This window comes from Lycorma delicatula, chromosome 7 (assembly GCF_047948215.1).
Source record: "Lycorma delicatula isolate Av1 chromosome 7, ASM4794821v1, whole genome shotgun sequence".
NCBI classification, from domain to species: domain Eukaryota; kingdom Metazoa; phylum Arthropoda; class Insecta; order Hemiptera; family Fulgoridae; genus Lycorma; species Lycorma delicatula.
The window spans coordinates 115945236-115970841 of NC_134461.1; the positions used below are offsets into that span (position 1 = coordinate 115945236).

The following is a 25606-nucleotide window of genomic DNA, read 5'->3' on the forward strand; positions in this document are numbered from 1 at the left end:
TTCATAAGCTAGATAAACATAATTTGGAATATCTCTAAACCTATTTATTTATTGTAAAGTATTTTATTAAAAAAAATATATATATATTTATTTTATTTATTCGTTTTACTTTATATCATAGTATTTGCATTTAATTGGTCTATACCGATCTTGAGTGACATGAGATAAATGGTAAAGTAAATAGATAAGTGATCTTTAATTTACATAATGCACTGTTGTCATCCTCTAGCTGTTTGGCGTCAGGAAGGTCACCCAGCCATAAAAATTTCCACAAAGTCTCTCTCGTTTACGTCCAGAAACCGGATTAAAATTGCACTAACTTAACAATTGGATTAAATGAATGAAATATATATTTTTTAAAATATTCGTAATTTAAATAAAGAAATAATTTTTTTATAAAATGTGAACTATATATGTATGTACATATATGTCTAGACACACACATACACAGCGTTCACGGATGTTCGAGCTAAATTTTAGTCACATCTCTTGGTTAAAAAATAAATAACTTTCATATAATTGGGTCGGAAAAAATGTTTGCTTTCGACCCAAGTTAATGACTAGTGAAAATGTTTGTCCTGATTTCCACTTCAACGATAAACTGAAGCTAACAACCCTATTTACTATAACCTTATTTCACTAATAACTTAATATACGAGAAAAAGCTTTTTGTTATTATTTTGACCCGGGAAACCACGAAAGCGTTTTTCCCCCTCCAAAAAAGTGACGCTATACTGAAATTTTTGGGATAATTTTTATTTTTTTTTTTATAACGACACGGCAACTTTACTATCTGTTCAGCAAGATAATTGAACAATAAATAAATAAGATCTATATCTGAACTAACATCAAGTAGTCACAGACCCAGCGGCTGGTGACTTAACGATAACAAAGAAGAGAACTCCGTACAGCCAGACCATAAAGTCACCTAATAGAAACGATAAGGTAAACCAAGAATATTGTTCCATAGCAATCTTGAAAAATCACTGATCGTGTTATCTAATAGACTGACCGTCAAATAATTTAGGTGCTGATTCAAACGATTTTGATACCTTAGGCTTACCAGGGATATTTCCTGCCGAACGGTTCGCAACTTAAGATCAATATATATATATGAAGCTATTGCTTATGTACCAGGGTATGTTTAGCATTTTTGCAATGTTTTTGTCTGGTAGCGTTCAATTATGTCAATACTGAAATTGCACGCTGTACCCCACAATTCAACCCCGTAAGTCCAAATAGGCTTCAAAACTGATTAATAAATTAGTAATTTGCATTCTACTGAAAGCCGAGATCTATGTCATAACAGTCAGTACATGCTTTTAAATTTTAGATCCAACTGTTTCCGCTTAGATAAAAATTATTAAGTAGAAATTGGTGACTAATCTTATAATTAATTACGTATCCAAATTTTTTTTTACAATAAAAAAAGAGTTTTACAATAAAAAAGTTTTCATATTTTAAAATTATGAAATTTCTGCTATTTTTAGTCTGTTTAGGTTTACATAATAAATCTGGAATTTCCCAAATGTCATTTATTTTTTATAGACTTTAGTCACATTAATTTTCTTAGAATTAAATTCTCTACAAAATTTTGAATTACTTTATTGCCAATCTTAATGAAATAATTTTACACGAAAATTAAAAAAACATGTTTGTTTTGGATACAATTTTTAGGCTTTACAACAATTTTCAAAGAAGTTCTACTTGAAATGCCGATCTCCTTGGCGGAATGGTAGTGTCTCAGTTTTTCATCCGAAGGTCCCCGGTTCCAATCCCGGATAGGCACAACACTTTTCATATACTAAAAAATTTCCATTTTTATATTCTTATGAACAAACTTCGAGCTTATGCAATGAATTAATTCACCAAGCAAAAAAAAATTTCAATTAAGTACTGGGACAAATTTTAAAAGGTTTTAATCAAAAAACTTAGTAACTACACAAAAGTGCTTTCTAAAACCACTTATTTGTCCCTACAAAATATCGCATTGCTTTAATTTATCGTTGAAACAAATATCAGGCCATAATCTTTCGTTAACCATAATTTGAAAATAAAGTATTTTCATAATTAATTAAACACTGTATAACGGGGTTATCATTATTTTAATTAGAGGAGTATAAAGTACAATAATCGCTGTGTAAACATCTTTGCAAATTTATTTTTCAGTCAAATAAATTTAAAAAAATATATATTCTTCCAGGTCTTTTAAACTATTAACTAGTTCTATTATCATTATTACTAAAATCGCTTTCGCATAAAGCTAAACTCAGACATTATAAAACTATAATTCTTCCGAAGCCGTTTATATGGCGCTGAGCGTTTGCAAAATGTTTCGGGTAAAGTCCTTTTTAAAAAAAAAAGAAAGAATTTTAAGAAATATATATGGACCCGATTACCGTGGCGGAATTTATAAACTAAAAAGTGAAACAAAGATTTACAAAAATGCAGAAAAAATAAAAGACACCATTCGGAGAAGATTGTACAGATTAACAAAACAAAATTTAACTTTTGTAACGGTAGAACTTTTAAAACTAGATGGTTTAAAGAAGTAGAAAATGATCTTAAAACTTTAAAAATCTCCAAAGAAAACTGTTTTTAAATAAATACTAATTTAGAAAATTAATCAAAGAAACTGAGTTTCCAGAGAAGAAGGATAAGAGGAGCGTAATAAGAAAGTGGGACGAAGAAGAAAAATAACAACAGTGAAAAAATGAAAAAAATACTGGGAAAACAAAAAAAGTTCCAACCTATTATGCAAAGGAGATCCTTAGTGGTCCGGAAAAACAAAAAATATTTTTATTTATTTAAAGCAAAATTTTCTTTACATCTCTCAATAACTTTGAACAAATCATACATTAATTTCTTATTTTTTATTAACTATTTCATATAATTTTGGAGGTAAATAACATTCAAAATTTATTAAACGAGATTTTTATTATTTTTTTTTATTACTTATAAATAATAATTTTTTTTAATTTGATTAATTTTAATTAAGAGACTATTAATAAGTAAATTATTTAATAAACAAAATTAAGTTTTACGTAATTAATAAAAACATGAAAGAGATGATACGACACCTAACAATATTAAATGGAGAAATAAAAAAATAAAAATAACGTGGAACATCTGGGTTAAACAGAATATTGGGTGTGTTCTATTCGGTTATATATGGCAGGTATATTTAGAAATTCAGGGTTGAAAGGTTTTAACAAGAAGAATATTTGGTTAAAGTATTATAATAATGTTAATCTGTGGGGAAGTCAATGTAAAAAATGTTGACGAAGGTCATAAGGAAATATATCAACAGGTGAGTAAAGAATTCAACTACGTGACATTGTTTCTATTAAAACCTTCCCCGTCTTAAAAAAAAAAATTATCAAATACAATGAAATAAATTACATTTTTTTCAGTAAAATCATTAAGAAAATACAATTTTATTTAATTACATATATATTTTAAATACCTTGTAAAACGGAGGTGACAGATATGTAAAAAAAATAAAATGTAAAACGACAAAGAAAATTATTATAAAAAATAAAAAAATCTAATTTTAAAATAGGTAAAATGCAGCATAATTAGTTGAACGAGTTTATTTTTAAAGGCTTAAGTCAAAAAAGAGTTTAAAAAACCGCTGAGAAATTATAAACTCAAGATAAAGAATATTTCATTTAATTTTTTGCGTTATTATTAAATAACCGTACTTCTGTATTTATAAAATTATCTTTGGTTTAAAAGAAAAAAAAATTTTTTTCGTTGTTTATTTTAAATATATAAAAAAATATTAAAAATGTCTTATTAAGTATTTCAATTAAAAATAAAGGCTTTAGGGTAAAGCATTACAAATTAAAAAAAAAAAAGAAAAAACGCTAAATTTACACACTGATATAATTTTTATTTAAATCTTTCAGTTTGTGATTAATAGAAAGTGAGAAAATTAACAATATTATGTGGATATTAGATTAAAATGCAAATACTTGGTTACGTAGTAAAAATTATGAATATTTGTGCTAATTAAATTATTTGTACATCTCAAAAAATTAAAAAGTAAGTAATGGTAGCTAAATAATTACGGTATTCAAACAATTATATGTAGTAAAAACATTTTCAATTTAAATAACTTGATCGTATAAAATAAATTGAATAAATCTTATCAAAAATATCAGGCCGCCTTTCATTCCAAGATTCCGTGTTCGAATCCAGGTTATTTTTCATACGCTACAAGTTTCCCATAGGCTTATTAACCATAGAAGTTGTGCCCGTAAAGCTCAAATAAAAAAAATTAAAAAATTATTGTACATATAAAATCATCCTACTGATTGGTTGTTGATTTAAATAAGTTTTATATAAATACGGGAAAAAACAAACACTAAATTATTATTTTTTTTAAATGCTTGTATTGGTAAATAAATCAAATATATTATTATTATAAAAATAATTGTTCAAAAAATACAATATTTATAATAAATTACTATCAAGTTTATTTTCGGGAATAATTTGATTTGTTATCGACCTAGTTCATCTTATCTCTAATGAATCGATCAATCTTCCTTTGGACTCAAAATATAGATGTTATAACAGATAGAATGGGAATATTCAACTATAAACAAAACTCGTAAATTAAACGTTTAGTATATATAAGACGTGCACGAAAATGGAGTAAACTAAAAGTTATTAATACATACATATATTTATTCTTAATTGAAAAACAAAATTGTGAACCTGTTATAATTAAAATAATGAGATTTATGTTTTACTATATATATTCATTTTAATTTTTACAACGTAACTTTTGTTTGTTATAAACTGAAATATTTATGTTAACATTATTATTGGATCTGTTAAATCAATAAAAATTATAAATTTTATATACCAGTACAACTATTTAGCGAGTACACATAAGAAATATGATGATTTATAACAATTTCAAGTATTAACAGAACACAACTAAATTTTCAGAAAAAAATGTATCTAATATTAATTTTAAATGAGTCAGCTTAAATACGATCAAAATGTATTATATTAAATTGTTATTTGCAATTTTTTGGGTGCCATAGTAATAAATAAACGTACATCAAAAAATTGCCTCTGTTATTTTCTTCTTTATCCCTAAAATTCTATCTACCTAAAATTCTAAAAATAGTTTAACTTATTTCATCTTAGTATAGTAGTAAGTATAAACAACTTTATAATTAGAAAAACAAAATATTTTTTTCTTTTAAACAGTATCACTTATTAATTTCGTAGATATACATAAATTAAAAGAAAACAACGTATATTTATAATTTTATTACAGAAACAAGCATAAATATTTTGATTTAATCAAACAGGTTAATCGGTCCAGTTGATAAAGTTACGTTACGTAAATTTATGTTCGTCAGGTAAAACAGCTATCATTCAAGACACACCTTAGTCGATATTAATTTCAAAATTAATGTCAGAAAAAAGAATAATACGCCTAAAGAAACAATCATGTCGAAGAAATGTATCCACAGCTATTAACAAGAAATATAAAATAATAAGTAAAAGATAAAGGTTAAAGTAATACAATAAAAAGAACATAACTTATTAAATATTACTCACAATTTGACAAACAGAGGCGTTGGCGGGTTAATGCACAGAGCGCGGTGAAATAACACGAGTCCAAATAAGATAACAGTCGAGAGGTATTGTAATGCTGAATATAATACAATACTAAATACCACAGCTAGCAATCTTTTAACACACGTTTCGAAGGAAGTTCTGTAACTGACTGATGAGGGATAAAACACTTTCACTAGTCTGTAGTACGCATGCGCCAAACTACTCACTGAGTGCTGCAGTACTAACACACTCCCCTTCTGCCACTGTTCGCATTAACTACATAAAACCCTTCTATGATATTTCATAGTCTATACGCATATATAACATTTTATAGGCCTATATAAACGCCTCGTTTGTTTATCCTCACGAAGATGTTTAATATGACAAAATCTGCTATTGTTTTTCATTTACTACTTTTATTATTATTATTATTATTATTATTAAAAAAATCAGTTGTTTCGTTCTTTCATCGAAAGTACTTCTGTTTTTTTCTTTTATTATATGGTAATTTAATAACTTTATTACTTTTTGTTTATAAAACTATATCACGCGTACATTTATCTGTTAAAGAAAATGAAATGATTAAACATGAATCTGCGCACGATTAAAAAGATTAAAATACAGCAAATTATCCATTGTTTAAATAAAATTATTGTTATTTACCTGATAGATTTTTATTGTATGGAGTTTAAATAGATTGTTCTTCTTGCTTTTTCTTCTTTTTTAAAATTGTAAACACAATTCTGTCATAAAATATCAGATCCTGAAACTGATATTTTTCTTTCGAAGGTTCCAAAAATCCTTCTATTTCTCGAAAGGTAATTTTCTTTTAACCCTGGAATTTCTTTAAACCTTTAAGAATAATTACGCGTCCAGGTCATTGTTGTCTGTACAGTTTTACGTAATCATTCAATGATACAAACACCAATTCTAGCTTGAGCATTTTTTGACCAGCCGACTTAATTTGATTTTATTATATATTTTTTAGAGTAAAAAAAAACGTTTATCTGTTCTTAGAAATATCTATAAATTTAGTCGCTCTGAAAGGCTAACCATAATGTCGCAAAAAGAAAGATCCCGTCACAAATAGAAATCTGATATGAATTTTTTGTTGATAGAAGTATAAGGAACAAGAATTGCTTTTAAAATTTCATTAAAACATTAAATGTTTTAGCCACTAGAAAAATTGGTTTTCTTTTTTTTGTCTTCAGTCATTTGACTGGTTTGATGCAGCTCTCCAAGATTCCCTATCTAGTACTAGTCGTATCATTTCGGTATACCCCCTACATCCTACATCCCTAACAATTTGTTTTACATATTCCAAACGTGGCCTGCCTACACAATTTTTTCCTTCTACCTGTCCTTCCAATATTAAAGCGACTATTCCAGGATGCCTTTACATGTGGCCTATAAATCTGTCTCTTCGTTTAGCTATATTTTTCCTAAACGCTTCTTTCTTCATCTATTTGCCGCAACACCGCTTCATTTGTCACTTTATTCACCCATCTGATTTTTAACATTCTCCTATAGCACTACATTTCAAAAGCTTCTAATCTTTTCTTCTCAGGTACTCCGATTGTCCAAGTTTCACTTCCATATAAAGCGACACTCCAAACATATACTTTCAAAAATCTTTTCCTAACATTTAAATTAATTTTTGATGTAAACAAATTATATTTCTGACTGAAGGTTCGTTTCGCCTGTGCTATTCGGCATTTTATAGTAATTAGCCTGCTTCGTCAATCTTTAGTAATTCTACTTTCCAAATAACAAAATTCTTCTACCTCCATAATCTTTTCTCCTCCTATTTTCACATTCAGTGGTCTATCTTTGTTATTTCTACTACATTTCATTACTTTCGATTTGTTCATGTTTATTTTCATGCGATAGTTCTTGCGTAGGACTTCATCCATGCCGTTCATTGTTTCTTCTAAATCCTTTTTACTCTCGGCTAGAATTACTATATCATCAGCAAATCGTAGCATCTTTATCTTTTCACCTTGTACTGTTACTCCGAATCTAAAGTGTTCTTTAACATCATTAACTGCTAGTTCCATGTAAAGATTAAAAAGTAACGGAGATAGGGAACATCCTTGTCGGACTCCTTCTTATTACGGCTTCTTTCTTATGTTCTTCAATTGTTACTGTTGCTGTTTGGTTCCTGTACATGTTAGCAATAGTTCCCTATCTCTGTATGTGAACCCTAATTTTTTTTAAATGCTGAACATTTTATTTCAGTCTACGTTATCGAATACCTTTTCTAGGTCTATAAATGCCAAGTATGTTGGTTTGTTTTTCTTTAATCTTCCTTCTAATATTAATCTGAGGCCTAAAATTGCTTCCCTTGTCCCTATACTTTTTCTAAAACCAAATTAGTCTTCTCCTAACACTTCTTTCACTCTCCTCTTAAGTCTTCTGTATAGAATTCTAGTTAAGATTTTTGATACATGACTAGTTCTGGCTAGTTCTGGTTCAAACTAATCTGGCTTTTTTTTAGTTATATTTTTTTTTGGTGTGTTTTTCTTAAAGGTAATAAATTAAATTTTATTGTTATGTATATAATATATATATATTTATACAAGGTCTGTAAATTAAGTAATGAGACTGGTTCAGAAAAACTTTTTGTTTAAAATCCAATTTTACATGGAATTTATAACCTTCGAAATGTTCCCTTGTGAAGCCACGCAACGCTTCAAACAGTTTTTCTACTCTTCATAGCAGCATTGGAACTCAGAAACTGGAACTCATGTATCCTTCACATGGTCGGTTACATTTTTTGAAATATGTCACTCCTTGCTCTGCCATTTTGTTTCTGGGTCGTACTCAAATATCCAAGATTCATCACCAGTAATAACATTTTTTTAGGAAATCAGGATCAGTTTCAATTCACGCTAGAAGATCGCGGAACAACTTGGGCACCCTGTTGTTTTTCTGTTCAACAGTGACGTTTTTTTGGATCAATTTTGCACAAACCTTTTTCATGTCCAATTCGGTTGTCAAAATTTGATGGACTATGGTACGGCTCAAATTCAATTGTTCTGCAGTCAATCTGACAGTTAATCGCCGGTCATACCGTATCAAATCTCTGATTCGTCTAACACTGTCGTCAATTTTGACGTTAACGGTCTTCCAGAGCGTCCGCAACTGATTCCCGGCCATCTAAAAGTGTTTTAAACCACCTAAAAACTTGGATTCGTGCCAGAGCGTCATCTTCGTATGCCCTTATCAATTTTGAAAAAGTTTTAGTAGCATTCTCACCGAGTTTAACACAAAACCTGATTGCACAACGTTGTTCATAATTAGTATCACTCATTTTTTTAACGCACAACAAAAAGTCGTTTCACGAAAATTTGTGAAAATTTATGTCTCACGTGGCAAAAATAGACTAAAAATATTAATAGCTAATATAAATCAGCTGTTCATATAACCATATGTTTACTAGTAACTTTACAGTGTTGCCACTTTGGCTAGCAAAAAAAAAACTAGTCTCATTATTTTATTTACAAACCTCGTTATATATATTTTTTTAATATTATCTAAAAAAATGTATAATTTTGCATTATGCAAAAAATGCAAGAAGGAAAGTGTAGTAATAAGTCAAAAAATGGAGTGTGTTTTTTTTTTTAATTTCTCGATGTTTCATGACCCAGGGTCCCCACCAAAAAAAAGTGAGGGGTAACGTTTGTACGTACGTATGTACGTACTTGTGTTCGCGTATTTGAAGCTTTTGACCGAATAAACCAATTTTGATGAAATTTGGCACAGAGACTCGTGTTTATGCGACAAATTGTTGGTAAAAGTTTAGGGTCAATAATTCCAGGAGGTGGGGGTAGATAATTTCTTTGGGTTCAATTTTCTCAAAATTTTTCAAATATAATCCCACTTTATATTAACTCCAGTACTTGCGTACATTCTTATATTACTATTTAAAAAAAAAAAAAAAAAAAAAAAAAAAAAAAAAAAAAACATTTTGTCCCAAATTCTTCCTTTCCCCAAAAATCGAAAAAGTATCTTTTTATTTATTGCACATTTTTTTAACTGATTTTTATTAATATCTTTCTAAGCGTAGTAATAGTGCAAGAAGCCCAAAAGAAAATACTTTAGAGATAATATTGATGGTGGGGAGTCGATCAAAGTTTAAAAATATGATTTTTTGAATTTTTTAAACTTTTTCTATTTAGTATTATTTTTCAATTATATAAGAAATCTTAGGATTGTTTTCAATGTCAAAGAAATTATAACAACTTTGTTGTCAGTTTTTTTTGTTTACTGAAATTATTTTCCCTTTTCATTTCCCATGCACCAAAGTCAACGAAATAATAAGGAATATATTTAATTCAGCCACACAGAACTTTCTCAATAAATAAATTAAACAATTTGGAGAAAAACTATATCCTTTCTTCAGCTTGCGTTTCATAAATTCTTGTTGACTTTTAATTTCAGTAATAATATCTTAACATTTTTATACATTTAGCGAATAAGTTACACTTAATATTTAGATATTCCACTTCATTGTAAAATATTAAATATAATATGCGGATTCAACATATCAAACGCCGACTTCCGTGGCTGAGTAGGTAGCGCCTAGGCTTTTCGTGCGAAGGTCCTGAGATCGAATCCTGATCAGGGATGGCATTTTTTCGTACGCCACCAACTTCCACCGGGTTAATGAGCAAAGCTGTTGATGCACGCTCTTTTATATATTAAAAAAAAAAACCAAATACAAACGTATCAAACAGATTACATAATTTTTAAAATTCAAATATCTTTATAAACTCTTTTTGATTAGTAATCGACTGAATACTTTTATAAAGAGAATAAGATCTACATTAAAGTATCTACCTACCACTAAAAATTGATCTTCATTGTTAATATTTTTAAAGTTACTATATTAAAAGCAACCAAAAAATATTATTCATCAGTTCTTTACATGAAGAAAATTGTAGCTGTTGACTTTCCATAACTCACGTTGTTTCAAAAGTCCTGAAGTATAAACCGTAATTTAATAAAACGAGTTGTGCAACCATGTGTTTTATAAATCATCAGACAAATGACTGGTTTAATGCTAATCTCCATTACTTTCTGTTTCGTGCTAGTCATTTAAACTCAGTATATTTAATATATCCTACCTCCTAAATTTTTTTTTTTTTTTTTTTTACATATATTCAATTTTTGTCTTTTTCTACAGAATTTAATTTCAACATTTCCTTTTATCACTAAATTAATTAAACATTTATGTTTTAATATAAATTTCACCAAATTAATTCATTTCTTTATAATATTCTGGTACAAATATTTTATTCCGCTCCTTTTTTTCTTAAAAGTACATCTTTTCAGATTTTATTGACCCATCTAATTTTCAACATCCTTCTATAACACAATATTTAAAAGGTTTTATTTTTACCCTTTCAGTTTCTTATTATTCAAATACTGTTATCATAAAGCGCTAAATATTCTGAAGAATTTATTTCTTATTCGTAATTATATATTGATTCTTTGAGGATGAAATATTTTGGATAAAATCTTTCCTTACTTATGCTAGTCTCCTTTTGGTATCTAGATTAATTTTTCCATTTTATGTAACTACTAATTACATTTTATTTTTTCTCAGTTTTATTTTCGTTAAAACAAAGAATAAAGGTACAGTCTATTTGTATTAAAAATGACTCCTTACACTAACTACAAATAACAAAATAAGTAACAGTACGTACGTTTTAGGTAGATTTCATAAGAAAGCTACCTATTGTAATGGGTACCATGATTCAACTTCCGGAAAATTTCGACATATCTTCGCGTTTCACATCCCCAGATCCGAAAACCACCGTCTGCGCAAAAGTTTGTATATGCATTTAAATATCTAAATACATATATTTCACTTTCTTGTGGGCACGATAACTGTTGTAATTTTGCGTCAATCACTTTTAAATTGATCCTTAAAAATAACTCGTCCCAAAATCTCGGTCGAGTTCGTTAACGACCAAAATCGGACCATGAGAGTGGAATTGGGGGGGGGGGGGCTTTTATGAAAAAACAAAATATCGCTATAACTTTCTTATTAAGTAAAATATCGAATTCGTTTAAAGTTCCTCTATTTTTTGGATAAGAGCCAAAAACATATCTAAGTAAATATTTTTGATATCACCAGCCATCAACTCAGGGGGTGAAAAAATTGGGTTTCAAAAACAAAACAAAAATCATATCTCCCTTAGCAGGCACAGTATTGAATCGGTTTAAAGTGGTCGTTAGTCCTCTAAACATTACGTAAAACTTTTGTCTGAAACAATTTTTGATATAAATAACCCTTACGGCAACAGATGAATAAATGTTGTTGAATTGTAAGAAGATGGGGTTTTGGGTATGCTAAACATGTCAAACTTTTTTTCACATGCAACCATTGTTGTACTGAGTAAATTTGAAGTTTTTCTTAAGGGGGAAATCTTTTTTATCCTCTTCTTAGCACCGGTGAAATCTACCTCGGCCTTCCGGCTTGCCGAAAGGGATCTTTTTATGTTCCAGCCGTTGACATTAATCATCAAAATTTATAAAGCATAAAAAATAAATGCTCAGTAAGTATAATTACTGAGCATCTATTTTTTCTAATCTAAAGATATTTTAAGATAGATATTGTTATCAATTCTATCTGTATGTTATCTATTTGATAACAATTGAAACCTTCATACTGAAATGACGGATAACGTTTACATTATTTTACCTTTTCATGATTAATTGTTATATTAATTATTTTTTCTTTTAAAATTCAAGTTAGTATAATTAATATGTGAAGTAAATAATTATAATTGTAACACATTAATGTTTCTGAGGATGGATTACTAATCCGAAAACGCTTGAAGATACTATTAAAGATTGTTGGTAAGTGGAAATTATATATCAATACCAACGAGGCATGATTAATAAAATTAATACCTTTATTTTTTAAATTTCTAAAATTTAATTTTAAAATAAAATTTTATTGGAGAGGAGAACTATAAAAATAAATTTATCAAAAACCAACATTTAAAATTTAAATACTTAAATTTAATAGGTACTGTGAAAAGAGCGATGCTATAAGGTAGTAATATAATGGTCTCGGAAACAGACGTTAAGCATGAATATGGAGTAAAATGACGATAGCGAAGTATTTAGTGAGTAGCCAGTGAGAGACAGATTAGAAATGATTGATGGCATCATCGTGGGGGGGGGAGGAGACTACGTACTCATTCTTATGATAGAAGCAATGATTTAGTGATAGAAATCTTTCTTTTACCATTCCTTATTATATCTGTTAGTTAAGAGAGACAGCATCATCTTTTTGAAATATCAAATTAAATAAAAAACATCGTTTCAAATACACTCTTCTGCCTATTTTATAAGAATCTTATGCGTATTTTCATAAAAATCATAATGTACGATTGGTTGTAAGTACATCAAAAACATACCAACAAACTGACGAAATGTCAAACGTCCAGTTAAAATAAAATCTCTTCAGTGGTTTTTTTTAATTATCAATCAGTTTTATATTATTACGCATTACATATAATTTTTTTTTAAATTATTATTACTTACAAAAGATCTGTTAATAAAAAAAGTGAATTTAAATTAACATATTTTTTTCTTGATTTTTTTGTATGAAAATTAAACTTTCTCATTATTTTTGTAACTGTTATTATCTACAATTATTTAAAATTAATGTTTGTTTTATTTATTGATTAATTCATCAGGAGTGTTGTGACTATTATATGATTTTTACAACTTATTTGCATAAATGTTTGTTCTTGTTAACCTGTCAAGTGTAGGATTCTATATAGAAGAAATCAAATTTATTGTTCGAAGAGTTAAATTTCTTATTTAAACTTGAATATATAATTAGATTTTCAATATAATTGGTTGAAAAGATTTACTATTACAAAATAGTTTAAGAATATTTTTTTAGAAAATATATTTTTTTAACATATTTAATGTTATTTATAGTTATTTAAATTTTTTTTAACATTTCAACTGAGATGTATCTTTGTACAGAAAAATATACTCCACGTATTATTACTAAGGAAAGAAAGACCTTTGCTGACATTGTATAGAATCATATGATAATGACATCAGATTCCTATCCTACACTTTCTTTAGTAACACTCGTTTTAATGAAAAAAAACATAAAAACAAATAAACATTTAAAAGAGCGACCTTAACAAATTAAAAATAAAAACTTTTCTACTCTTTAAAACTGATTTTTTGACACTGCTGCAAATTAAACACAAATGAACAATTTTAATGTGTTTAAGTCAAAGCCGATTTTAAAAAGTATAAAGCTAAAGAAATATTTAATTTATACATTTTAATTTTCAGAGCACTTTCTAAAAAGTTGTTGTTTTTTTAATTTATTTTCTTATATATTGATCTTAAATATTTTTATTTTATTTTTATTTAAAATACCGTAGAGATAAAAAAAACCATTATAAAAAAAAATAAAAAACAATAAAAGTCATGAAACAATACCTTGATTAAAAAATAAGAGAAGAAATACAGAGAAAAGATGTAAATAGACTACTGTGAAGCATTAACTAAGATTTCATGAATTCTATGTGAAAACATGTAAATTCCAGTTTTAAAATATGACGCAAAAAAAATGAAAATAAATTTCATTTCTAAACGTATTTCAAATTACACCCTACCTAACCTTCTTACAGTCTACATTTAAATACGATAGGAACACAAGTAAGTCTGTGAAACGTAGTCTCTAGAATTCGCACTGATATTAACGCTAGTCAACAAAAAAAACATTAAAAACTAGTCAACAAAAACAAAAAAAAAACCTATGTAACCTTCTTACAGTAAATATTTAAATACGATAGGAACACAAGTAAGTCTGTAGAAACGTAGTCTAGAATTCGCACTGATATTAACACTCTCTCTCTTTTTCCTGTTTAGCCTCCGGTAACTACCGTTTAGATAATACTTCAGAGGATGAATGAGGATGATATGTATGAGTGTAAATGAAGTGTAGTCTTGTACATTCTCAATTCGACTATTCCTGAGATGTGTGGTTGATTGAAACCCAACCACCAAAGAACACCGGTATCCATGATCTAGTATTCAAATCCGTGTAAAAATAACTGGCTTTACTAGGATTTGAACGCTGGAACTCTCGGCTTCTAAATCAGCTGATTTGGGAAGACGCGTTCACCACTAGACCAACCCGGTGGGTACTGATATTAACACTAGTCCCAAAAAAAAAAAAAAACATTATTCATGTATGTAAAATTTTACATGGTGATTTTGTGGTGCTGAATTCAAAACTGTTATCATAATTTGTGTAATACCTTACGTATTTTAGATAAATACGATTTATTTACCAATAAATGCAAAATTACTGTGAAATCAAATAAATTGAAATACATTAATACAATTTTAAAATAACAGTTTTTAAAAGTTTAAATCACAGGAATTGTCTTACCTTTAATTTTTCAAACATGTTGGCAAACGTTTTTACTTGTACGATATTTGATCAGTTTCCCTGAACAAAAACCAAAAATAGTCACTCATTATTCCAAGATCACATCTTCGTTAGTACTGCTGAAAACGCTTGCCCTATTCATCGCTGACAGAGCCCAAAGTTTCGGGAAAAAAGTCTACGTGGAAGTGTAGGAAGTGAAGTTTTAATGACATCCTACATCCTAATCGTTTGTTATTATCTAACAGCTTATTAACCAAAGAAAAAACTAGTATTCATCTTTTCTGTGGCCTAAAAAATCACCAATAACGTCTTTGAAGGACTTCCATGAAGCTAGTTCAGTCAAGTTTATCGTCAAAAGTTGAGTCCTTTCTTGATTTTTCTATTTTTTTTTTTTGTAGCTTGTTTCCCTACCCCTTGGATTGGATTCACTGTGAAGCATAGCACCGCCCAGGAACTGTTCACTCTAACGGATCGTTTCAGTATCTGCCTCCAACCCTTAGGGCAAGGTATCCAGACTCGACTATGTCATTCCTGAACCCCCCACTCTAGGAGCCGGATCTCGGTCTTGAAGCCAGTGCCTTCAATGTGAGTATCCCACAGAGGGGGCCCGCACCGGGTCTTGGTATTTTAACAGAGCTGCCTGTCTCTAACCGGTTCCCCCGAGGGAGCCCCAGCCGGGTCTCGGTCTTAACAGCTCGGCGACGGAGTCCTTGTGTCTCATCGTCGTCGCCCATCCCGGCTAGCCCGGACGAACGACGACTCCACAGGAGGCAGTCCATCATCCCCTCGCTACCTCGTCGTCCCAGCCTTTGTGCTGACGTATTGTTGTTATATATACTGAAACAGCCCTGAATTTGTTGACCCAGATAGCATGTTCTGTCCAATCGTGTCTACATCGAGGGATCCTGTTAGTTGTTCGCAGATGCCTCTTTTGACCATCCACCGTCGACACCTGAACACATGTTCAGGAGATTTACATCTCTTTTTAGCCTAACCATGTATGTAGAATTAAACCGGTCAATTTCATCTCGATGCAATTGTAAATATATAACAGTACTTTGTGCAACGAGTCTTTAAATTTAGTCATTAATGCACAAGTACGAAATAAGTTACGACACGAGCTTTGGCGAGTGTCGTAACTTTGCAAGAGTGCATTAATGGCCATTGTAGAGAAATGCATACCGTATTTTTGCTACGACTGAGAAAATATTAGAATTATTGATTTAAATCAATGACAGAATGCGTTGTTTAACGAATATTTTTTTTTTAATTATCAAAAGATATATAAAGATTTAATTATTTCTGTGGCAATAGATTATTAGTGATAACTTCTGCCTTTTCTTTGATGTCAATCGATGTCAAAGACATTTCTTCCACAGAATCCGACATAATTAACAAAAGGATAACAGTGTAATATAAAAACATAGTTACTTCTTGATTTAATTTCAAATTATCCGCTGCTTTCTAACAGCTAAATTGAATTAAAATCAAAGTAAAAAAATCTGATGTAGAAAACACATGACTTCCTTGTACGCTTATTAAACTATATATACACATTTTTTTACAATCAGCGTCTAATAATTATTAATAAATCAATATATTTAAATTTTAAAAAAAGTTTAAAAAAAGGATATGAAGTCTGATTCGAACCGATGTGCCTTCCCCTCGTAAGATCCAAATATTTTATTAATTAAAATTTTATTTGCTATAACTCTGGAACCGATAAAAATAAATATGATTTATCGTTGAACAGCTCTCAACGAGGGCTTATTACTGCAGTTAAGAAAAAGTCTAAAATCAAATGTTTTGGATTTTGGGCTTTTTTGGACACTTTTGATCCAGTCAATTGCAATCAAAAGGCGAGGTGGACAGCTAGATGTTACAACAGTTCTAAATCCAAAATTTCAATATCCTACGGCTAATCGTTTTTGAGTTATACGAGATATATACGCACATTCGTACTTACATACGTAGCGTTGAAACTAGTCAAAATGAATTTAGGGATGGTCAAAATGGATATTTCCGTTGAAATCTGAAAACTGGAATTTTTCGCGATCACAATACTTCCTTTACTTCATATAAGGAAGGAAAAAACAGCTGATAAATAAAACAATACCCGCTTCTGACTATCACTGGTTGAAGAGGGTAGGCTTTTGATCGATTGAACACATGTGTCATAAAGAAAATCTGTTTCATAATGACCCTCTCATTATGATACAGATTCCAGCCGCGTAATTCAAAGGTTTATAATACAGCCGTATAGAAAATTAATAAATATATTTAAATAAAACACTTCATACATAACTAACCTTCAAGCACAACAACTCAATTTTTAATTTTGAGTTTATGTATATTAATTTTTTAAACAAATTTACATGATAAAGTTTTGGTTATAAAAATTTCATGAAATAAAATTATAGTTTTATTGTTTTTTTTTTTTTTATCTAATTAAATGTCCAATTTTTGAATTAATTAAATGAACACAAAGTAATTTCACTGTTGTACATTAGATTTAAAAAATTGACACATATTTTTTATTTTTTTTCAATTAAAAGTAAACTTGCGATTAGATTAATTTAGCGACTAACTTAGCGTTTACGCATTACGAAATAGTCAGTCCCTCGTTTTTACGACACGGTATTAAAATTATCAAATAATTATATCATTAAATAATTAAACTTATAATATAATCCAAATAGTATGACGACATCCACATTTCTTTCATTATAGAATGTTTACAGAGCCTAGTAGAAAATGTGTGATTTAAAGTGACAATCGATATAATAGTTAAGGACATTGTCAGATCTGATCTTAAACCACATTATACAGACCGTCTGCTATGTAATCATAAAAGCCGAGGAAGTGTTGTCATGTTATTTGAGTAATATAATAATGTATGTATCAGCCTGCAATATATAGTAAATAAATATAGTACTTAGATAGCATTTTATTTCACTTAATTTTATTTAATTAATAATGAATCATATAAGTCAAATCTAATACTAACAATAAAAAAATAATTAAAATTAAGAATATAGCTTTTTTTTAAGTAATAGAAGCAGTGGGTTATTATTATTATTATTGCATAAGAAAATTTAGCAATATCATTTCTGAAAGTAATTAATTTTAACCTTAGATAGATTAAGAGATTAAAAAATTATAAATACGAATGTTCACCTTAACGGAAATTAATTTAAGAATAATAGTTAAATTATCTATTACGTATCGAATACACGTCGACCTCAACTAAATAAATTTAAGGAAAATTTAACAAATAAATTAAAAAATAACTAGTGGCCCCTAGCTGTTCCGCAGCGTTATTACAAAGTAATGTTATGTACTTAAAATAATCAGCTAAAAACCTACTCCAATTATAACTCCTCTCATCCCCAACCACCATATTTTTCTCTTTCCTTCCCTAGCACAGATAAATTGCGTGTCCTTCTTTTCAGTCCGTATGGGCGTTCCACTGGACTGATCACACTGATTTTATTTTTATTTTAATCAGAATGGCTCGCAGATATGTCATGAAACTTCGAAAAACCTTCAAAATTATTTTGCCGTGAGTAATAATCTGGGAAAGTTCCTAAGAGAAAAAAAATCAGCCCGATCCATCCAATAAAACGCTCACACGAACTGGAAATTGTTTTTCAGCCCAGTTTTTTAATATATAAGCTTCGCATTTGGAACGGTTTATGTTAACATTTTTATCCTTTTAATTTTAATTATTATTTTATAAATAAAGTTATGTGAATCGTTGGAAGTAAAAAGTAAATAATAAATACTGTTTATATATACATATCCCTTAATGTCTGTCTACATACCGGTATGTAAAGAAACATCTTTTTCGTTTGTTCCCGATAACTGTGAAAACTACTTAAACAACCATTACAAAATTTTAACTGTGGCTTTATAGAATAAATAAAAAGAAATGTATAAAAAAATCTGATGTGGACACCACATGACTTCTTTGTATGTCTGTTAGATTACACATAAAACATTTTTTTTTTTAAATGAAAATTACATAAAATTTTATTTCATTAATAACTTTTGATATTTTTTTATTGTTATTATTGAATTATTATTTATCGTAAATTTTTGTTTACAAACAGAGGTTAATAATTATTAATAAATCAATATATTTCAATTAAAAAAATATATATATATATACTGTAGAATATGAGCATATATATCTGAAATGGGAACAGAACCTAACTATCAAAGATTTTATGTTAACAATTTCAAACAAAAGCTGCATTAAATAGTTTTTCCTTTTTTTTTTAACTTAATACAATAAAACATTTTTTTTTGTTTTGAAATAATTACTTAAGCTTTAAACAATTGTTTAAAAATATCGTTGAGTTTTTTGAATACATTCTGAAACAATTTTGATTTTATTATTAATTTACTGTCCGCTCACTTTTTATTTCATTGTAATCATTTGAAATACAAAACGATTTAAGAGAAGAGACAGTGTGATGTAGATTACTAATGATCAGTACCATTATTGTTTTTGTGTTAACGAAATCATTGACTATAAAGTTTTTTTTGTCACAATTATAGATAATGTTTTCTTAATTTTAAAAACGTTTCAATTTTTTTCTATAAATTGTTTCTATTTATCATTTAATGTTTTGATTTAAAAAAGTTGATAAATAACTTTTCTTTCATAACCAATCAAAAAATTTGCATTGATGGAACGAAAACATGGGTAAACAATCGTTAGCGAATAAAGATAAAAAAATTTTACACTTTTTTTTTCAAATATACAATGAAATAGTATCATATCAAATTCTATAATTTACTAGTATACTAACATTGTCAGAAATTTAAATAATTATCTGATAATCTACCCTCTTAAATACTAGTATGAACAAATTAATCAAAATATCTTTTTCGTATATAAAAGTGATAAATTTTCCTGCACAGTAAAAATATGTGAGAAATAAAACACCCTAAGCCATTCATTACTTACAACAGTTTCAAAATACCTCACTGATGATAATTTTCAATATCCATTCGATGTGAACGTTCATCCTAAAGTAATCAGTGAATCTACTTTTTCTTTGTTCACTTATTTTTTTAATATAATCATTTTAATGATTGATTGTTTTCTGAAGGTGTAAAAACAGCACAAAATAAACGTTGTTTGTGACGTTTTTCTTTTTAATATTTAGAAAACGTAAAATTACAGAATATAGCAAGATTTAATTAAATAAAGCCAAGCTTGCGCGCGCACTCAATCCCCACACACACACACATACACACATATATATATATATATACACACACACACATACATATATATTTATATATATATAACTTTTATTAAAATCGATTCTGCTGTTTTGAATTACGTCTGAACGAAAAGAAAAACAGATAAATTTCAATGATGGACTAATCTTCAGTTTTTTGCGTGGAATGGAATGGAATGCAAAGTTGGCGGGAGTTTATTTCTCCCTACTTATCGCAGAATCTGGACAGAGTCCCTTGCTGCTGGATGATTCTAATCGGGCTTGTTTTTTAAAAGGGTTATTTTAAATGGCGGGTCTAATTTTCCAAGTTTTGTTGATTTTAAGACGGATTTAGTTGCATTCCAATCCGTTGTCGAACCCATTTTATGGGCCGACCGCGGAAGGCTAGGCTTATGAAGCCTGTCCTCCCGACGTAATTCCCCTTCAGACCGTCTACTGAAGTCCTTTCGGTGCTAACCCTTAACAGGCTAGCAGGAATACGCCACAACGGGGCACTAACTTTATGGAGGGAGCAATGCGTCCCCTTTTCCGGAAAAATATATATATATTTATATAAAATATATACATATATATATATATATATATATATATATATATATATGTAAAACGTAAGACTTCGTTTACGAAGTCTTTCTAAAATTTCTTTGTAGAAATATTGGTTAACTGTTTGTCCAGGAGGCACCCACTCTTTATGAACAATTCCCTTGGAATCGAAGCACACAAGCATGCATTTCACTTTTGACTTTGACATGCGAGCTTTTTTTGGTCTGGGTGATCCCTTTGAGCACCGTTGCGAACTATGGCGTTTTGTCTCTGGATCGTATTGAAAAAACCAACCTTCATCACCAGTGATAACACGACTCAACAAATCTGGATTGATTTCCGTTTGCTCTAACAGATCGGCTGCCACATTTTTCGGTGTTCTCGCTGTTGTTGTGTGAGATTTTTAGGGACCATTTTTGCACAAATCTTTCTCATACCAAGATCTTCTGTTAATATTAGACGAACCGTTTCTCGATCGATGTTGAGTTCTTCTGCAATCATTTACACGGATAATCTTCGATCAGATCGTACGATTTCACGCACCCTGGTCAAGTTGACATCTGTCCGTGAGGTTGATGGTCGTCCACTGCGGTCTTCATCTTCAACATTCGTTCTGCCATCACAAAAATTTTATGCCACCGAACTTGAGCTCTTGACATAACCTCCTCTCCAAAAGCCTTCTGAAGTTGTCGTCGCGTTTTCACCCGATTTAACGCAAAAATAAATGGCATACCGTTACGCAATATTTTGCGGTTTCGTTTCTGTGACGAGAGACACAAACACGTGTTCACTTATTACAGCACAACTCACGACTGAGCAGTTGCATCAATGTGCCGCTTGGACTAGAAGTAGCTTATAGACCAAGGTCAAAGATGGTATGCCTACGCAAGCTGCAGGGTTGCCACATCTTGAAAAGAAAAATCAGTCTCATTACTTTATTGTCACACCTCGTATATGTGTGTGTGTGTGTTTATATATATATGTGTGTGTGTAAAACGTGTGGAATAAAATTGTACTTTTTACGCAAAAAAACTGAAAATATTAATCCATCATTGAAATTTATCTGTTTTTCTTTTCGTTCAGACGTAATTCAAAACAGCAGAATCGATTTTAATAAAAGTTACAGAATTGAACATTCTTACTAACGATTTCAAAAACCTTAGCTATTTCAACTTAAAATACGAACTTTGATAATTTGTTTTATGATTAAAACATACTAATAGGATAAATAATTAAATTTATAACAAATTTTTATCGTAAAAATTTTCATAATTTTGAACATAAGTTCTGATTTCCTATTTACAGTAAAAAAAATTTATAACTTATTTGCTAATAATGTATAATATAAATAAATAACTGTTATATAAAAAAAAACTAAACCCTATAAATTAAAAAAATCTCATAGAATAATTTTTTCTACACATCGAACGTACGTTCCATCCATTAGTACTGAAACATTTTTTTGTGATTAAGCTCAGAATAATATATTTTTTTTATTTCAGTCGATGATTCTACATTCCACCTTTTGTATACGACTTCCCAAAAAGGAGTGTTATGTATTTAGGGTGAATGTATGTTTGTTCCACCGTAGCAGCTCAAAGGCTGAACCGATTTAGATGTATGACACCGCGTTGGAATCCTTACGTTACCGAGAATCTCATAAGCTATATACATATACATAAATATGTTTAAATAAATTTAAAACATTAGAAAAAAAATTATACTATATACAAAATTGTCACCCACACGCTCTTTAATTGTCCTATGTTAGTAATTATATTAGAGCAATGTTTTTCAGCAATATTTTTTTTTCTTGGCAGTCGTGTTCTTTTAATTTGTAACCTTTATTTTGGAAAAACTGAGTTTAATTTAAAAAAATAAGACTCAATGAAACAAAAACTTTTTAAAATTAAATTTTACCCGCAGGTTCCATCCTTTTTACGGAAATAATGTTTAGTTGTTTAAACTTTGATAACATTTTAGATAAAATAATGCTTTTTTCTTTTTCTCTCTCTTTTTTTAAAATAAAACCGACATAAAAAACGCATTAAAACGTTAAGAATAGTTTGTTTGTTTCTTTTTAAAATTTATTGTGTAATTTAACTAATTTTTGCATTTTCAACTAATCTTTTTTTTACCTAAAATTTATTTTCCAAATTTTATTTTTATATAAACTATGGGTATGCCTTCAAAACCGGTGTCCTAATAAAAATATAAATTAAATGTAAAATACTCTTAAACTCAAATGTAAAATACGTGCGTTGAGAATAGTTAATAAAGACGAACAGAGAGAAATGACAAAATCTAATGTTAAGCATTAATTAAGGCTATCGGGAATGAGAGATATACACAGTGTATGGATTATTTTTTTACATTAAATTTTACAAGTTTAAGTTTTTACGTGGAAATAGTTTTAATTACATTTATACATATAATTTCTCTATAAAAATATAATGCTAAGAAATATTAATGACATAATAATAAATAAATAAATAGTTTACGTGGCAATATAATTTTTCATTTAATTTATATGAAACTAGCAGACCCGTCGTGGCTTCCCCGCGCTATATGATTACTTTTGTTTCCCGTTGCGGTCAGGGGATGATTAGCAGGTCAGCGCTCGCTTCACACGATCCTTCCAGTCTGGCCAGTAGAGTCTGCTCTCTGGAAGCTTCTGTGTTCATTAAACTCATAGTGTTTCGACCCATATTTTGTCCTTTTGAACGCATTGTTATTTATAAATTATGAAAGTTTTATCTTCTATATGGATATTAATATTTTTTACGTTTTTTTTTTTTTCATTTTTGTAACTAACGAAAACAATGAAACGGACAATATTACGATAACTATAAACTGGACAAGATTTACTATTACAACATTAAAAATTTGTTAATGTCATTAACAACTAATTATTACCTGAACAATGTTTATTTTAGAATTGTGTAATTTCCAGTCTTTTTATTTTTTAACAGCAACTTTTAACAGTAAATTTTGTTTTTATAAATTTTTCACTTCACCAAAAAAATTTGGATTTTTTTTTTTAATGCTTTTATTTACAGTCACATCAACAATTACAGTCATTAGTGACAAAAATAACACTACATGATCATAAATAACAAAAATAAATAATTAAGAAACAGGAATAATAAAGAATAAACAGACAGGAAACAACATATATCAATTAAAATACATAAATCAGACAAAAACCATTAAACTACATTCTTCATTCCACTGTAGGAGAGGAATCGCTACAAACGTTTTATACCTTCTTTCCGGTTTAGTAGAGATTTCATATCTGAACTCAGGTCTAAGTTTTGTCGGATGGTTTCAAAGTTGGACAATCAAAGACCAGATGGTTCACGGACCATTTGACCTTGCACGCCTCACAGAACTGCTGAGGAGAACCAAATGGATGAGCGTGGAATGTTTTTAGTGTGTCCAATCCTTAGCCAAGTTAAGATAACGTGGTCTTTTCTCTTGCACGAGGAAAGAGTTTTCTCGAGCGCATTCTCCCGGATGTTATGTAACGGCGTGGGAGGACTCAGCAGCCAGAACTTATTCCTCTGAGCTCACAATTCTACTCGGACAGACCTCATGAAGTCTCTCTCGCATGTCAATTGTACTCGGAAGCCATTTTTTGCCGCTTTATTGGCAGCCTCATCGACCCGTTCGTTCCCGAGTAAGCCACAATGGCGAGGGACCAATACCGCAGTCTTATTTATCCTTTAAAGGATATCATGAATAATCTGGACAATGGATTCAGAACGTTTGCAGCTCAAGCTCTCAAGTACACTCCTAGAGTCAGTAATTACTAGGAAACTGTCGACACTACTGGTCTCGATAACTTTCAAGGCGGAGTAAATTGCATAGGCCTTGCAAAAGAACGCAGAGGAATAGGTACTAATCTTATATAATATCTCGGTGTCACGTTGTGTAATAGAACAGCCACATCCGTCGGCCGAAACAGAGCCGTCTATATAGATGAGACTGTACCCATTTTCCTTCTTAGCCATTTTGTTAAATTGGTCTCTAGCAGACCGGAAACGTGGGTCCATTTACTACTTCCAGATGGTATGTGTACGATTTCTAGAGATGAGAAAAAATTGGATTTTGTTTACATTAAAATAAGTTCTTTTTTCACAGATATAGTAACGTACTCTCTAAATTCAAATTTTTCTAACTTTTCTTTGTTTTATTCAATTTTTCAGAATTAAATTATTCTCTACAAGTTTTATGTATTTATTACTCATTTAACAAAGTTATTGTACGTCAAACTTAAAAAATATGATTTTTTTCCAATGTATTGGTTTTCACCTCAGATTTTTCAAACTTACTGCAGATAGGAATTTATTTTATTCGATTTTTCAGGTCAAAAACCATAAGAAATCACTAACTGTTCCTTAAAAATTTAAATACAACCTCATTTCACCGGGGTAGCTGATATCTGAGCGATTTCGTTAGCCGTAAATCGCAAACGAAGCATTTTTAGGATATATGTTTATAGTAGTGAACCCGGCAATGGTTCACTATTGCCAGAATTTTACTTTAACTGAGGTAAAAATCTCACCAATCATAAAATTAATTAATCATTAAAAAAAAAAAATTGTAAATAAATAACCTAAAACTTCTTTTACTAAATTTAATGTCTTTATATACATCGAGAGATATCATCTATATCAATTATCGTGTATGTCAATATCGACTTCCTCAGACAGTTATTGTATGATTAAATATTATAAAACTAATAACATATGAATGCGACTTCCCAAATCAGCTG

At 29.4% G+C, this 25606-nt stretch overlaps 1 protein-coding gene across 3 annotated transcripts in view; it reads right to left on the reverse strand.

The window, feature by feature from the left end:
* Positions 1-5795, reverse strand: part of LOC142328432 (uncharacterized) — a 628302-nt gene extending 622507 nt beyond the window's left edge. For all 3 annotated transcript variants that reach the window (XM_075372177.1, XM_075372178.1, XM_075372176.1), the window contains exon 1: positions 5584-5795. The gene's annotated coding sequence lies outside the window, so the exon portion shown is untranslated. The remainder of the gene's footprint in view (positions 1-5583) is intronic.
* Between the last annotated feature and the right edge of the window lie 19811 nt (positions 5796-25606).